Below are 17699 nucleotides of genomic sequence, written 5' to 3'. Positions count from 1 at the left end.
TAGTTTTGTATAGACAAAAATTAAATTTTATGGATTTGACATGTATGTTGAGTACGAACGTATGGACTTAACACAATTTCCTTGGACATAACATTCAGATAAATTCAGATGTATTTACTATATAATTTATTTTTTAACATATTACATTACATAACTTAAAATACTTTGGTTGCAAAATAAAAACAATTATTGTTCTTTTTCATCACTCATCTTCGTTTTGCCCATATTCCAAATTTTTGTAATAGTCATGGAACCTTCTAGGTACCCATTTTAGAAGTTTTTGTAAATGACTGTACTTTTTCGCTGAAATTTGTTTATGACCCTCTCTAATCGGTGGAATAAGTAGAGGAGTGTAGTCATTTGGTTTGTTTTTTCTGCGAAAGTCAACTTCAGAAAAACACTTACTGAAATCAGATTTGTAGTAGAGAATTCCAGGGTTACTTCTTCTAACTTTCAAGTGAACTGCATGAGATATAAGAAAATCGTTGCCTGCACTGTCTGTTTTCTTGTTGATATACAGTTCAGTAGATCCTTCGAATAGATGTTTAAAGTCTTCAAAGTCAAAACATTCCATGTTGACTACAGTGAATTGTTTTTTTGTTCCACACAATCGGACCATCTGCTGCCAATCCCAAGGGGTTATTATTTGAAATTGTGGAAGTTTTTTTCTTTCACGCTCTATAATGGAGTGGACAGCATCAGCCTCCAAGTGTGTATGTCCCCTTGCTGAAAACTTGTGATTTACAACAGTAATGTTAGGCTTAATCCGCAGGATAAAAAATAACACATGATCATTAAGATGTTTCGATTTTGGCTTGGACAGTTGTCCGACCAAATTGTCATTTCCTTGATTCCATCCGAAATATTCTGTTCAACCCTTTTTTGAGACATGAGGCGACTTCATTTCCTCTTCGTCCGGCTACGCTTTCATCCCACATCATGCAGAATCTTTTGTCACAAGTCGCATCTTGGATACTTAAGTTATAAGTCCAAAGCTTAAGGGAGTAATAACTTTGTGCATTATGTAAATCTGGTGTAGGTATATATACCGCCAGCTATCAAAGTGAGGACACAGTTCAGTCCTAACCAAGTGAGGACCGGGTGAAGGAGTTGACTGGGAATGTTCTAACATTTAACCTAGCCGCGGCCTCTGTTTTCCAATTGAAAAATGGAAAATATACTCCTAAAAATCTGAATAGAAAAAAAATTCTTCAATATACATCTACAGAGTGAGGACTGTAGTATTCTCCTAGTGAAGTGAGGTCCGTATATATTTTTCAAAGATCCTAGCAATGTGAGGACATATATACACGTAATCATTCATCATAAAGGCAAAGTGAGGCCCATTAAACGTTGCCGAGTTTTTCACATGTGAAACAACTGGATGCAAGGTGGATAAGAGGTATGTATATTAGCGAAGATTCATGAAAGTTTGATTGTTGCGTCGTGGAAACTACTTCGTAATTCAAGTTAGTATTGATCAAAATAAACTAAAATATACATGTTGTTCATGTTTTGAGTATTTCAGTTTCACAAATACAATTTTCATGGTGGACAGAAAAACATAAATTTTGAATATGGTGAAAAATAATAACGAGGTTTTAGACCGGTTGTGGATTCCAAAATATGAGAGTACCAAGGGACTTGGCAGGAATGAGATCAATAGTTTAGTTCACATGTACCATTTTCTTCTAAAATTTTTATATACTTAGTCTCCGAAAATTACGATCAAGGTGTCATTCGATTCACATTGTCACGCAGAAAGTTTGAAGATAAGTTCGAAAAGGCACTAAAATAAATTACGAAAGTCATAAACAAATTAGTTTAAAAAAATTTAGGTTTGGTTTTTTCTGAATATCTCGAACAGCACTCAAAATTTTCGAATTTTAAAAACAGATAAAAAAGGATCATCAAATATGCTTAAAAAAAAGTTTTGACTCCCGGAGCAGTACCTCTACTAGTTGTCATTTTTACAGAGCCCTGAAACTAGAGCAAAAAACGAGTAGCCTGACTTTCGCGCGCGGGGCGTCAATCTGACACAACAAATTTTTTTTCAAGATAATGAATATGAAAATTAAGGAATGAAAAAATTCATGTAGTTTTGGAATACATCAATGAACAATAATCCGCGATAAAAAAAATTGCATCCCAATTTTTTCATCAATTATGCATTTGTTAGTTAATAAATAACTGTTAAATAACTAACTAAAACCCTTTTCCATTTATTTTTTTTGATACTCAATTGCGCAATAAAAGTAGCCATATATGTTTTATTTTTCAATTTTTTTTTCTATTTTTTATATTGCTTTTAATATAATTTTCCTTGGAATTTGTCTTTTTCATCCGCTTTTTTGTATATAAAATCATGATAACTCTTTAAAGTATTACAGATATGACAATAATGCTTCAAGTCTTTCTTATTTATTATTTATTCATTAACAATTTCACCTTTTCATTTGAGTTCTAGCTCTATTATTTATTTTTATTGTTGTTCATAAAAAAATCCCTTTTCTTTTCAATGCACAACTTTAATTTTCCTATTTAAAAAAAATGGTACATGTGAACTAGACTATGAATAGAAAGTGGGCGTGTCGATTTCCCTTGTGAAGTTGCTATACCAGGTGACAACGAAATCATTATACACGGCGCCATTCAATTGTTTATGTAGTAAGAAATTTGAAATTCGGAGTTCTTCGAAGCTGATATTTTATATAATAAACCTCGTGAAAATCTTCACAAGTCAATAATTTCCAATAGGACTGTATATTTTTTTCAACCATTTGATCAGAAATAAAATTTTCTTTTCAACGATATAGCACATATGGCCATTTTTATTTGAATATGGTGGTATTATGGTCAAACAACTCTATATAAAGAGAAACTAATGACGAAATTTTTTCAGTTTTTAAATAAAAGTCAATAATTGAAATTTTTCACTTATCAACGAACTCTTTACTGACTTTTATTATATGCCAATTTTCACTTCATTGATATCAAAAATCTAAATAAGAAGTGGTATTTTCTAAACTTCGACATCGAAGTTTACCTTTTTTACTATAAAAAATGATACTGTGCTGTCCATTTATCTGTACCGATGAAAAGTGTCATTTTCATGAATGAGAGCTTTGACACTTTCACTTTTTCACTGGCAAAGAAAAATAAACAGATTACTATCTGCGACACGTTTTTGTAGTATAAGAGAGTTATTTCGAAGTCGAAGTTCAAAAACTACTAATTTCTATTCAGATTTTCGAGATAAATGATGTTAACAATGGCGTTTAAAAAAAAATTGATAAAAAATACGTGTGTGAGTTAAAAACTTAAATTTTTAAACTTTTATTCAAAAACCAAGCAAACTTCGATACGGAAGCGTATTTCTTGGAAATTACGACTTTGAATCTCGAAACTCGAAATTTCGTGTTTGAAGTCGTAATTTCGAAATTACGAGATTTCTCGAAATTTCGAGAGAGAGAGAGAGTTGAAATCTTGAGATAAAAGTCGAAATTTCGAGATTGAAGTCGTAATTTCCAAGAAACAAATAATAAAAATATGTGGCCCTTCTGCGCTTCCCTACTTCGACGTTAGCATCCTACATCGAGTTTGACAATATTTCTGTGTGTGGGAAACAGTTTTGTGGATAAAATTGAACATTTTCGAAGGAGATTTTAATTGAGCTGAATTTTTCATTTAGCTCTTCATCAAGAGCGATAAAACCAGTAAAAATATATTCGATCAATTATTCAAAACTCAAGCATTCTTTGAAGTGGAAAATTCAACATACTCAACTGATGTAATTATCAAAAATTACAGCTAATACAAGTGGTGAAACGGCACAGCAATACTGTACCAGCAGATCTTGAATTCGAATCTGCCTATGACTACATATTTTTCTCGAACGTCGCTGATGCCAAAACGAAAACAACAAATGGAATAGAATGAGTTGAATCAGTAATTTCACATTCGAATACAGGTCCATTAAAGAGACAACAAGTCCCTTTAATTTAACAACCATTGATATCAACTGTAATCAATCATTTAGTCTGGGCTTTAAGTTTAGATTCGTATTGAATGGACATACTTTTAGTAAAATTAAGTGGTTAGGCTCATTCGATTCGGAATATTGTCTAGATCATCGTGAAACAAAAAAAAATAGTTCATACAAATTCTAAAAGTTATAAACAAATGAAGACCCTACAAAGCAGTGTTCGGTTTTGTTGTTAATAGTTCGTAAACTATTAATATTTTTGAATTTTGAAGAGGAGGAAATTTACTGAAAAAAAGTTCCGACTTCCGAAACGGTATCTCCAAAATTTATAATTTTAATTTAACGCTGAAAATAGCCGTCCGCCCGCCATTTTTAGTTTGCGCGCAAGGCCTCTAAGCGAGTACGTAACTTGAAAATATTTTTTTTAAGGTACTTAAAGTGAATAGAAAAATTTAAAAATATTTATGATATAATTTTAGTAGAGAACCGATTCACGTTGGAATTTTTCATTAAAGTTAATTATTCAATAATTTGGACAATAATTTGTTAATACAAAATTTTGTAGAACTTCCTTTATTGTTCAAAGTAAAATAAATATTTTAATAATTACCGTGCAATTATTTCGCTCCGTGGAGACCTTCTTAGATACATACAAAAGAAGATTGCATTATAAAAGTTCTGAAAATTTTAATACTTTTTTTATAATATTTTTTTTTTAATAAACAAAGAAAGAAAAACCACAATTATGTTGTGAACATTTTTTTTCTCATTTATCATTATTTTATCGTTCTTATGTCGATAAAAGACATTTATAAACTGAAATAAATAATTTGTTTATATTTTTTTATAAAAAAATGGCCTATTTCAATATTTGAAAAACAAATTGCAACTTTATAGAGAATTGTCAATTATAATTAAAAAAAAATCCTAATAATAATTGTTTAAATCGTTTTTTATATATATCTACTGTTCAAATTATTAGTTAAGACTTTTTTTTCTAAAATCATAATTAACAGTTCTCTACAAAATAACAAAAAAGATTCCATTAACAATTTCATTGTCATTGTTTATTGAGTAGATAAACAATTTCATTGTTTATCTATTCAATAAATTGTTATAAACAAATACGCAACTTGGCTCAATTTTTTTTTAAAGTTATAAAAATTATAAAAACAACCCAGAAGACAATTTTTTTCCATTATTTATTCAATTTTGAAAATACACGTGCCGCAAAAGTTGCACCAGCTGATCCATTTGTTGACTTTAATGCTTATATAATTTTTAAACTATTAGAGATACGACAATAAACATTCAGGACATTTTTGTAGATAATTAAATTATCTTCCAAATGTCATCTTGCATATATTTTTTAGTTATTGTTATTTTGTTGTTTTAGGAATTTGTTTATAAAAATTATGATTTCCTCGGGTTTTCACAAATTTTCAAGCTTACAGCTCAGTAAATAATGCTAATTCGGATATTGAACTCCAGAGCAATTTTGTTATCGAGATGAAAACAAAAATAATGACTCTGATGATGGAGATGAGGATTTCGAATACGGCATGGTCACTGTTGAACAAAATAAAAAAAGTCAGCTCATCAAAAAATTATTAACGGAATCTTCGGAGCAGATTCAGACGAAAAAGAAATGGAAGAATCTAGAGATCAAGAAGAAGATGAAGCAGAAGAGCAAAAAATCGAAAACCTCCCGAGTAACAAATGAAAAAGAATAGCACGTTAAATCAAAATTATACATAATGGAGATACCGTTTCGGGAGTCGAAACTATTTTTTAGTAAATTTCCTTCTATTCAAGGATCTTTTTTCAAAATTCAAAAATATTTATAGTTTACGAACTATAAACAACAAAACCGAACACTGCTTTCTAGGGTCTTTAATTGTTTATAACTTTTAGAATTTTGTATGAACAAATTTACTTTTTTTTCACAATGATATAGACAATATTCCAGATCGAATGAGCCTAACCACTCAATTTTACAAAAAGTATGTCCATTTAATACAAATTTTAACTTAAAGCCCAGACTAATTCATACAAACGTATTTCTGAATTCGTGAACTGATATACTAACAAAGTCACCGACAAAGAGAGGACAGCGGTATGTTGCGACATCTCCGGGTCTCACTTTGCACGCAGCAATTAAATCGAAGGCACCTTTGGAATACACGAATGAAAATATACGGGAGGAACAGCGACGTCAAGCGCCCAACCACTGAACTGAAATATATGCGGTGAACGGGTTTTCATACCAAATGAGGTCCAATTTTTTTTGTTAAATGACAATATCTTGTCGTGAGACACTCATTAGAAGTATTTGATTCACTAAACAAAGTGAGGTCCGTATATTGGTCCTCACTTTGTCGCAAACCTCACTTCAACCGTAATTTTTCAATGGAAGTGACTCACTTCCTACTCTGGGAGACTATATTTTTATATATATATATATATATATATATATATATATATATATATATATATATATATAAAATAAATAAATAAGTACTCTTTGATCATTCCCATATTGATTTCAATTTAAGAGCCACCGGTATACAGCTGTTTTAGCCTATTGGGCATCGTCAGTACCGGGCAGGCGGTCCTCGATTGAAGACAAAATGAGAAAAAACCAAGAAAGTACTTGATAAAAATAGCTGCGTAAATGCAAGCGAAACATAAGTGGAACCACCTATTGGTGTGACACCCAAGTCAACTTGCCAAGTTTTTATGTCAGTGTTGGTGGTTTGACCAATCAACCGACAACTGCGGTAGCAGAAATTTGGGAAGCTAACCTGAAATGCCATCGGAAAACGAATCCACATGTTTCTAGAAATGATATGAAATCTAGAAAGGTTAATGCAGTCAAGCTGCTGGAAAATAATTCCATGAAAATCAAAAAATTAATAAATAAGTACTCTTTGATCATTCCCATATTGATTTCAATTTAAGAGCCACCGGTATACAGCTGTTTCAGCCTATTGGGCATCGTCAGTACCGGGCAGGCGGTCCTCGATTGAAGACAAAATGAGAAAAAACCAAGAAAGTACTTGATAAAAATAGCTGCGTAAATGCAAGCGAAACATAAGTGGAACCACCTATTGGTGTGACACCCAAGTCAACTTGCCAAGTTTTTTTGTCAGTGTTGGTGGTTTGACCAATCAACCGACAACTGCGGTAGCAGAAATTTGGGAAGCTAACCTGAAATGCCATCGGAAAACGAATCCACATGTTTCTAGAAATGATATGAAATCTAGAAAGGTTAATGCAGTCAAGCTGCTGGAAAATAATTCCATGAAAATCAAAAAATAAATAAATAAGTACTCTTTGATCATTCCCATATTGATTTCAATTTAAGAGCCACCGGTATACAGCTGTTTCAGCCTATTGGGCATCGTCAGTACCGGGCAGGCGGTCCTCGATTGAAGACAAAATGAGAAAAAACCAAGAAAGTACTTGATAAAAATAGCTGCGTAAATGCAAGCGAAACATAAGTGGAACCACCTATTGGTGTGACACCCAAGTCAACTTGCCAAGTTTTTATGTCAGTGTTGGTGGTTTGACCAATCAACCGACAACTGCGGTAGCAGAAATTTGGGAAGCTAACCTGAAATGCCATCGGAAAACGAATCCACATGTTTCTAGAAATGATATGAAATCTAGAAAGGTTAATGCAGTCAAGCTGCTGGAAAATAATTCCATGAAAATCAAAAAATAAATAAATAAGTACTCTTTGATCATTCCCATATTGATTTCAATTTAAGAGCCACCGGTATACAGCTGTTTCAGCCTATTGGCTCTTAAATTGAAATCAATATGGGAATGATCAAAGAGTACTTATTTATTTATTTTTTGATTTTCATGGAATTATTTTCCAGCAGCTTGACTGCATTAACCTTTCTAGATTTCATATCATTTCTAGAAACATGTGGATTCGTTTTCCGATGGCATTTCAGGTTAGCTTCCCAAATTTCTGCTACCGCAGTTGTCGGTTGATTGGTCAAACCACCAACACTGACATAAAAACTTGGCAAGTTGACTTGGGTGTCACACCAATAGGTGGTTCCACTTATGTTTCGCTTGCATTTACGCAGCTATTTTTATCAAGTACTTTCTTGATTTTTTCTCATTTTGTCTTCAATCGAGGACCGCCTGCCCGGTACTGACGATGCCCAATAGGCTGAAACAGCTGTATACCGGTGGCTCTTAAATTGAAATCAATATGGGAATGATCAAAGAGTACTTATTTATTTATTTTTTGATTTTCATGGAATTATTTTCCAGCAGCTTGACTGCATTAACCTTTCTATATTTCATATCATTTCTAGAAACATGTGGATTCGTTTTCCGATGGCATTTCAGGTTAGCTTCCCAAATTTCTGCTACCGCAGTTGTCGGTTGATTGGTCAAACCACCAACACTGACATAAAAACTTGGCAAGTTGACTTGGGTGTCACACCAATAGGTGGTTCCACTTATGTTTCGCTTGCATTTACGCAGCTATTTTTATCAAGTACTTTCTTGGTTTTTTCTCATTTTGTCTTCAATCGTGGACCGCCTGCCCGGTACTGACGATGCCCAATAGGCTGAAACAGCTGTATACCGGTGGCTCTTAAATTGAAATCAATATGGGAATGATCAAAGAGTACTTATTTATTTATTTTTTGATTTTCATGGAATTATTTTCCAGCAGCTTGACTGCATTAACCTTTCTAGATTTCATATCATTTCTAGAAACATGTGGATTCGTTTTCCGATGGCATTTCAGGTTAGCTTCCCAAATTTCTGCTACCGCAGTTGTCGGTTGATTGGTCAAACCACCAACACTGACATAAAAACTTGGCAAGTTGACTTGGGTGTCACACCAATAGGTGGTTCCACTTATGTTTCGCTTGCATTTACGCAGCTATTTTTATCAAGTACTTTCTTGGTTTTTTCTCATTTTGTCTTCAATCGAGGACCGCCTGCCCGGTACTGACGATGCCCAATAGGCTGAAACAGCTGTATACCGGTGGCTCTTAAATTGAAATCAATATGGGAATGATCAAAGAGTACTTATTTATTTATTTTTTGATTTTCATGGAATTATTTTCCAGCAGCTTGACTGCATTAACCTTTCTAGATTATATATATATATATATATATATATATATATATATATAGCGTGACTCACGGTCGATGGTAGGTTAGAGGTTTCTGGAAAACGCAAAGCATGATTTTTCTGAAAATTTCACCTCTCACATTTCCTTACCTGTTCTATCAATCTAAAATATTTTCAGCATTGCGGCGTTGCCACTTTTATCAAAAAGTCCTAGCAACTTTATTTTTTTTTATGGAACACCCCGTATATTAATACATTTTCGGAATCACTCTAGTATTTTAATACTTTTTTGTTGATAATGTCCTATCTCTATCTGTTTTCGAGATAAAAAATGAATTGTGCTAAATATGGTCCAAAACATAGCCTTAATTGAAATTAAGTACATCAGTACTCTCAATTCATGAAAAGTTGATATTCTGATGATAGTTTGGACAAACTCGAATTATTCAAATATCACCAAGAAATCGACTCTATATCATACAGGGCGTGCTAAAATTACTATTATTTCCATTGTGCATAAAAGTAGTCAAAAGTTCATTTTCTCAAATGAAACCCCCTGTATATTACTCAGTAAATTGAAAGATGGTGAAAAATGCTTCAAGATGATATATCATGTTCCTATACCTAAATCGTCAAGTTTTCTCAATAAAGTCGCTTCTTCTAGAAACATTATTTTTTTTTAGAATTTTGATTTAGGTAGCAGTGGAATTATAGCAGTTCGGTTACTTTTATAAGTAATTTACAAAGAGTTATCGACGATGTTTCGAATCATCTTCCAAAATGAATGCAAATATCGAATATTCAAACGAAGTTCTTATGAAATTATTTATTATACACATGAACAAAGTGATCAAGTCATTGTCAGAACGTGTAAAAAATGCAACCAAATGTATCCTGAATTAACACCAATGAACGAGAGGAAGTTTGTAAGGTTACAAAATAATTTCTTTAACTATCGCTCAAAATTCCAGGGAACAACTGTACCAAAAATCAGTCATTTCTAGGTAAAAAGTAAGATTTTGTGGGCTAAAACGTGAAAGTACAGACAATAACAGAATAGGATGATTCAAAATAAAATTGTAAACAAAATATCACATTTTCACAATGAATGCTGAAAATGTTGTCCATTACATTCTAAACACTTTAAAATGTTTTTTTGTACGCGACTTGTGGTCGCTTTTTCAATTTCCTAGGGATCCAGATCTTCAATACTCCGCACTATTCGCCGTCGCAATTCTTCTTTGGTAGGCACTGGAGTACTGTATACCCTTTCTTTTAAAACACTTCATAAAAAAAAGTCAAGTGGCGTGAGATTGGGTGATCTCGGTGGTTAATTCCACGGCCCTAAACGAATAAACCAACGATCGTCGAAGAGTTCGTCAAGTTTCCTGGAAACTTCCTGGGTGGAATGAGCTGGCGCTCCGTCCAGTTGAAACCACGAATTCCTATATTCCTATAAAGGCAAATTTTCAAGAAAATCGGTTACAGTCGTCCTTAATATTTGGAGATATCTCTCTGCATTCAGTGTGTCGTCATAAATAAAAAAGCTAATTTTATTGTTCTTCAGAATACAGAAAACATTCAGGTCAAATTTTATTTGAAAACCCACTTCTTTTGTAACATGACGATTATGATCAGCCCAAAAATGTTTATTCCTTCTATTGAAAATACCATCCCTCGTAAATTTTGATTCGTCGCTACAAATTATTTTTGACAAAAATTCCCGATCTTCCTGTGTATGAATCAAAAGGGGTTCACAAAAATGCATTCTACGTTCGAAGCTTGAACTTTGGTAAATTTATACGGATGCATTCCGTGATTTTTCAAAATTCGTTGTACTGAAGCATGTGATACACCTAAATCTTTTTCTGCACTGCGAATGGAAGCTTCTGGATATGCATGAAAATATGCCAAAACGTTAACAGTATTGTCCTCATTTGAAGTAACAGGTTTTGGTAATGTTGAAGGCGCTTTTAACATGGAGTCATAGTTAAGGAAATTATTTTGTAATCTTACAAATTTCCTCTCGTTCATTGGTGTTAATTCAGGATACATTTGGTTGAATTTTCTACAAGTTCTGGCAATAATTTGATCACACTGTCCGTGTATAATAAATAATTTCATAAGAACTTCGTTTCAATATTTGCATTAATTTTTGGCGATTTTTTGAAACACCATTTATCAATTACTTATAAAAGTTACCAAACTGTCATAAGCTTGATATTTTCACGGCTACCTAGAAATCAAATTCTTTAAAAATTATTTTTTGTACAATTGTTATTGAAAATCTCTTTGATAGAAACACTTCATTTAGAACACCTACCAAAAAATCATTTAGAAAAGTTCTCACATGCAGTTCGTGCTATTGGTAATATTAAATCCCTGTGAAGTTACTGACGATGACGAAGTAGTATTCAGTCCAACTGTAGAAAGTCCTTCATGACTAACCAATAATCCTCCTTAAAATAACGTGATAGCGTATGTAGTTGTAACATATGCCTTGTAATCCAAAGATCGTGTGTTCAAATCCCGTGGACCCCATAATTTTTTTCATTATCAGCAGTAACGTTATACAAAAAAAATTGTTAAAAGTGATTTTATTTTGCTCGTGAGTTTGCTCCACTTGCTGACGCTCGATTTGCAATAATCCCCACTCACAAAATAAAATGCCACTTTCAACACTTGTAGGTAAAACGTGAATAACTATTTTTCCACAAAAACGGCTTTATTAAGAAAACTTGACGATTTAGGTAAAGGGACATGTATATCATCTTGAAGTATTTTTCACCATCTTTCAATTTATCGAGTAATATACAGGGGGTTTCATTTAAAAAAATGAACTTTCGACTACTTTTATGCACAATGGAAATAATAGTAATTTTAGCACACGCCCTGTATGATACGGAGTCGATTTCTTGGTGTTATTTGAATATTTCGAGTTTCTCCAAACTATCATCAAAATATCAACTTTTCATGAATTGAGAGTACTGATGTATTTAATTTCAATGAAGGCTATGTTTTGGACCATATTTAGCACAAAACAGATAGAGATAGGTATAGGACATTATTAACAAAAAAGTATTAAAATACTTGAGCGATTCCAAAAATGTTTTAATATACGGGGTGTTCCATTAAAAAAAATATAATTGCTAGGACTTTTTGATAGAAGTGACAACGCCGCAATACTGAAAATATTTTAGATCGATAGAACAGGTAAGGAAGGAAATGTGAGAGGTGAAATTTTCAGAAAAATCATGCTTTGCGTTTTCCAGAAACGTCTAACCTACCATCGACCGTGAGTCACGCTGTATGGTACAGAATAAATAGTGAAGTGAATTGACCTCATAGGGGTCCTGTTTCAAAAATATATTTAAATTTCTGTTTTGAATAGGTTTTTAACATTTACTAAATGTATTTGATTTGTCCGACCATCCAGCAGCTTTCCTCATGGTTTCTATGTTCGGTCATCTCCCGCTAAAACCAATGAAGCGGAGAAACGGAAGAGGGGATAGGTGAAAGAACTCGAATGACCTATAAATAGTCAGATCTCGGAGGAATAAGTCCAACGACCTCGAGCGCTGGTACCTCCATTGGAAGATCCGAGTAAACCCGGAAAAGACTCAGGCGATAACCATGGGAAGATTACTATCTTCTCCGGCCAGAAAAGTGAGAATCTCTGGAAGGGAGATTGACTGGCAGGCGCGAGTAAAGTACCTCGGTCTTTTAATAGACCGTAGGCTCACTTGGAACCCGCACATTATGTACGTTAAATCCAAGATCGAGGGTCGGATAGCTAGACTGTACCCTCTGATCAACAGGAAATCTAAAATGAGTTTAAAGAACAAGATCACGATCCACAACACGATGTTCAAGTCTGTCATCATGTACGCTTCAGGCGTCTGGGGACAAGCGGCTCCGTCCAACATTTCCATTTTGGAAAGGTTACAAAATAAGTTAATTAGGATGATTGTGAATGCTCCTTGGTTCGTGCGGAATGAAGCCATCCGCAGAGATTTGCAGCTGCCTTCCATTCGGCAGTCCATTCAGTCGAGGAATGTGAGAGTTTTCGAAAAAACGGAAACTCACGAAAACCCGTTAGTTAGGGAAGCCACAGATTATGCTGTAGACGACCCCTCCCGATATAGAAGGCCCCGACACTCTGTCGAATGAGGCCCTCATGTCCCCCGTTAAAGGATGAATAACTTTTTCATCCATCCCACCCCAGCCAGGTAGGGGTATCCCGTGAAGGGCGGCACTGATGTCTAAGGACTTCATGCCGTCATCCATCAGTCATGTACCCATTGGTCCCTCTCAAGGCCAATGATCAGCCAACAGGGTAGGGGAGCTGGTCTCCAAACCTGAACGAAATTAAGATGGATTTCGTCGAATAAGTCCAGTTATCACCCGAAGACGATTGTGGATACTAACAATCGAAACGTCGTGACGTAATTGGGTTTGGAATCTTTTAATTTTAATTTTTCATTTTTTTATTGATAATATTTTTTAATTTTCAGCTTTCATTAATATTTCAATTTTTTATTTTTTTGGTTGTTGCTTGTATGTTATTTCTTTGTAACTTCAGGTTTTTCGTTTGATAAAATTGTTATTTTTGGTTAATCTTTTTAATTTTTTTTTAAGGATTTCAAATCAGTTTATAAAATATTAGACAATGGAAGTCCGAACTGATGAAATAGGTAGGTATTTATCATATATGTGTATATATATATTTTGAGTGAAGCCTCTGTATACTCCGATTCGGGATTTTGTAAATGAATCGAACCCATTGTAGCTAATAATTTGTTTAATTCTGTTTTTTGTTAACCAGCTGTCGCACATCTACCAACGACAACTCTCAGAAGTCGAAACTTGTGCGAGCTAAGGATTAACGAGGTATTACCTTTTAACGTGTGATTCCGAACACGGGTTGGACGATAGCAAGTGAAAATCGATCGTTCAGGCTGGGTCATGAACCACCGACCAACACGGCAGTCAATTCGAGTGAGTGAACAAAGCACCCACGTCGAACCGCTTGTACGAACTTGTACGAAAAACTTGATCGGCTCTTGAGTTGACGGCGCCGGTGGATTGAGATGGTATGATGAGTGTCTGTAATCAAGTTAGCAGCATCGACCAAGGATGATACACGACTATTATCATACCTGTTTAGGTTAGCTAAAACCAGTGATAGAGAACCCTATAATGCTGACAGGCCTCTGTCCAGCATTTATTGAGTGTTCTGAAGGAACTTTTTTTTTCGGTTCTTCAGGAGCAAAAAGACTCTGAAACTCGGGGTTCAGTTTCGGGGCTTTCACTGAACCATAGTTTCCAAAAAAGTCCCATTTCGTCCATAGCTACTGTCGATTTTCTTCATCAAGGACGAGAGTTAGACCTTTCTGCCATCGGGAGGCCAAATACTCTGCTATGTTTGGTTGGGTTGGCTCCCAAAACCTCTGCCAATTGAGACACTTCCAATATATCATTCAGGTCTGAGTGCGGCCCTGATCCTGAACACGAATGAATATCTTTCGAGGAGGAACTGCCTGCGGACAATAAAGGTGTACCTAATCAAATCAAATCACTTCATTAATCCTGTAGAACTTACAAAGTTATAGGATAGGTCAAATATCATTTCGTACATATACATAAAATAAGACTTGTAGTAAAATTAAACCAAACATACATGAAAGATTGTCATATGCATACAAAACATATTAACTTCATTCAACTCCAGCTTCATTAAATTAATGTGATAGAGTAATAAAATTACGGAAGATTGAGAAATTCATCTATGGTATAAAAATTTGTTCTAATAAAAATCTTTTAAGGGTGGTTTTGGAAACCTGAATTTTATCGGTAGTTTTCAATGAGTCGGGCAGTTTGTTATAAAGTTTTAGCCCCAAGTAAGAAGCTGAGTTAGAGCTTATATTATATTTGACGGAATTTATGTAAAAATCTTTGCACTTTACATTAATATTTACATTATGGTAAGATGAAATGAGATCATATTTCGACCTATTGGTGTGAATGAATACACACATTTCAAAAATGAAAATATTCGGGAAAGTTAGAATTTTCAAATGTTTGTATGAATCTCTGCAGGAGGTTCTCTGATTAACGCCTGCTAAAATCCATATAATCTTTTTTTGGGCGATAAATGCATTTGGAGCCAATGAAGAGCTTCCACAAAGACAAATGTCATATCAGATTATATATGTGCATAATAATAATTTACTAACTGTTCAGTGGTTAATATCGGCTAAGATTTCGTATCAGATACGAAACAGAACTTAGTTTTGATATCAGTTTATTACAATGACTCTTCCAGTTCAGACAATTATCTAGCGTGAGTCCCAAAAATTTACATTCATTGGATAAAGAAAATGTGTTTTCATTCTCATTGATTTTAATTTCTAGATTTGAACAGATTTTTTGCCTGTGATAAAACCGAGAGTTCAAATGAAGTGAGTTGGCGGAACACCATGAAACCAAATGATTTGACACCGTGTTACGATTTTCTTTCAAAATTTTGTCGAATTACGTTGTCACTGATCCCGGATTCTGCTGACACTCAGCTACAATTCCTAGGAAAGCCTCTTATCAACAAAGCCGACCAGAGAGCATCGCCTCGGGGAACGACCTTATGCATTCAGTCTGATTTTATACATGTACTTCATCAGTTCGGACTTCCATTGTCTAATATAATATTTTTATTTTCTGGTTGTAGCTTGTATGTTATTTCCTTGTAATTTCAGTTTTTTATTTTAATAAAATTGTTAGTTTCGGTTAATCTTTCATTTTTTTCAGGTATTTCAAATCAATTTATATTATATTAGACAATGGAAGTACGAACTGATGAAATACACCACGGAACATTGTCAACCACCTTCAAACAAACGTTTTATACATGTACTGTTAAACTTTGTTATTAATAATTTCTATGTATTGAATAAAAAATCATTTTTCAAAAGACTTTTTGGTTTCTGGAGAACGTAAGTGGCGCAGTCGGTAGTATTTTGAAAGTGAAAAAGTTCATCGTGAAATTGTTCGCTTCAGTTTTTATTGTTTGTTCAAAATCGCGAACGTACGCATCCATCGTGGAAACGACTTTCATATACAATAAGTTGGAATCGAAAAGCATTCAAAGGAGTAGCAGCCCATAGCCGAGTTGTAGATGGCTAAGCCTTTTCTGAATTCATTGTAAGTACACTACTTAATTTATGTTAGACTCCTCTGAAACTTCAGAGTTCCTATAAATATCCTCTTCATCCAATAATAAATAAAAATGAATTAATAATTTCAATACGATACCAATATTGTAAAATATATTAACTGAATTTGATATAATACCTAATATCGATACATATATTCAACATATACAGTAGATTGCAGTGAAAACAAAAAAAATAAAATTTCTGAAATTTTATTTTGAAATTTTTCATAATAGATTCTACTATAGATTCATTAGTAAATAGACTTGCAACTCTCAGTATGCCTGACGCTGTGATTGTTCCCACGATTAGTTCTGATCTTTTGAGGACCATCCCTGAATATGACGGGAATCCAACTGGTCTGGTTGGATTTATGAAAACAATTGAAGAACTATCAGCAATATATTTTGATAACATCCATGCTAATGCACCTCAAAATTTATTGATCGCGAACACTATATTTTCAAAACTCACGGGTGCGGCTCTAGAAGCAGTAAATATTTATAATGCTAAAACTTGGTTAGAAATTCGAGAAACGTTATTATCAAATTTTGGAGATCAGAGAGACCCAAATTCTCTCAATCAAAGTTTAATGCATATGAGACAAGGGAATGAAACCCCGCAGCAGTTTTATTCAAATTGTATTCATGTTTTAAACACTATTTGTAACTATATCGACTTACATACCACCACCGAAGTTGAGGAAAAATGTGAAAAACCACTTTTTACTTGTCAAACTTTACACGTTTTTCTGGTAGGTTTAAAAGAACCATATGGTACGAGAGTAAGGGCTCGTAATCCCGAGTCACTATCACATGCTTTGACAATTCTCAATGACGAAAATAAATACAACAAAGTCGATCTCCATATCTTATGTATCAACGCACACTAGTTTCAATACACCGAGACTTACTTTTTCTTCGCCAAATGTTCATCCAACATTTCCAAGTCAACCTATACCCATAAGGCCGATCAACCGGCCTCCTCACTCCTCAAAGATTTCTCACAAACTCTCAAGTATTCGGGAAACCTCAAAACGTTTGGAAAAATTCTCCAAACAGACCAAATACAAATAATATTCGACCTACCCCCTATGAGTGGCAAATCACATGGCACAACTTTTAAACAACAAACTCGTCCAAAAATCTTCCAGAATAATAACACTGGTCTACAGTGGTTTTGTTGTCCTAGATATAAGATTGATTTTGGGTGTATTTATACTCACAATTCATGAAATGATCAATGGTTTTGTAAGATTTGCTCTGGTTTTCTTTTGAATATTTATTTTCATTTTACATTACAAAAAATCGAAAACAAGAAACAAAATAACAGATATATTTATAATCTCAGTTTTATTTGGAAAAAAATATGATACTTTGAAGTAAATAGAGAGGGA

This window comes from Leptinotarsa decemlineata, unplaced genomic scaffold, assembly GCF_025532065.1.
Source record: "Leptinotarsa decemlineata unplaced genomic scaffold, Ldec_3_MD MMD2_tig00004677_RagTag_RagTag, whole genome shotgun sequence".
NCBI classification, from domain to species: domain Eukaryota; kingdom Metazoa; phylum Arthropoda; class Insecta; order Coleoptera; family Chrysomelidae; genus Leptinotarsa; species Leptinotarsa decemlineata.
The sequence above is the reverse complement of the archived record's forward strand: the minus strand, read 5'-3'. Positions refer to the sequence as shown.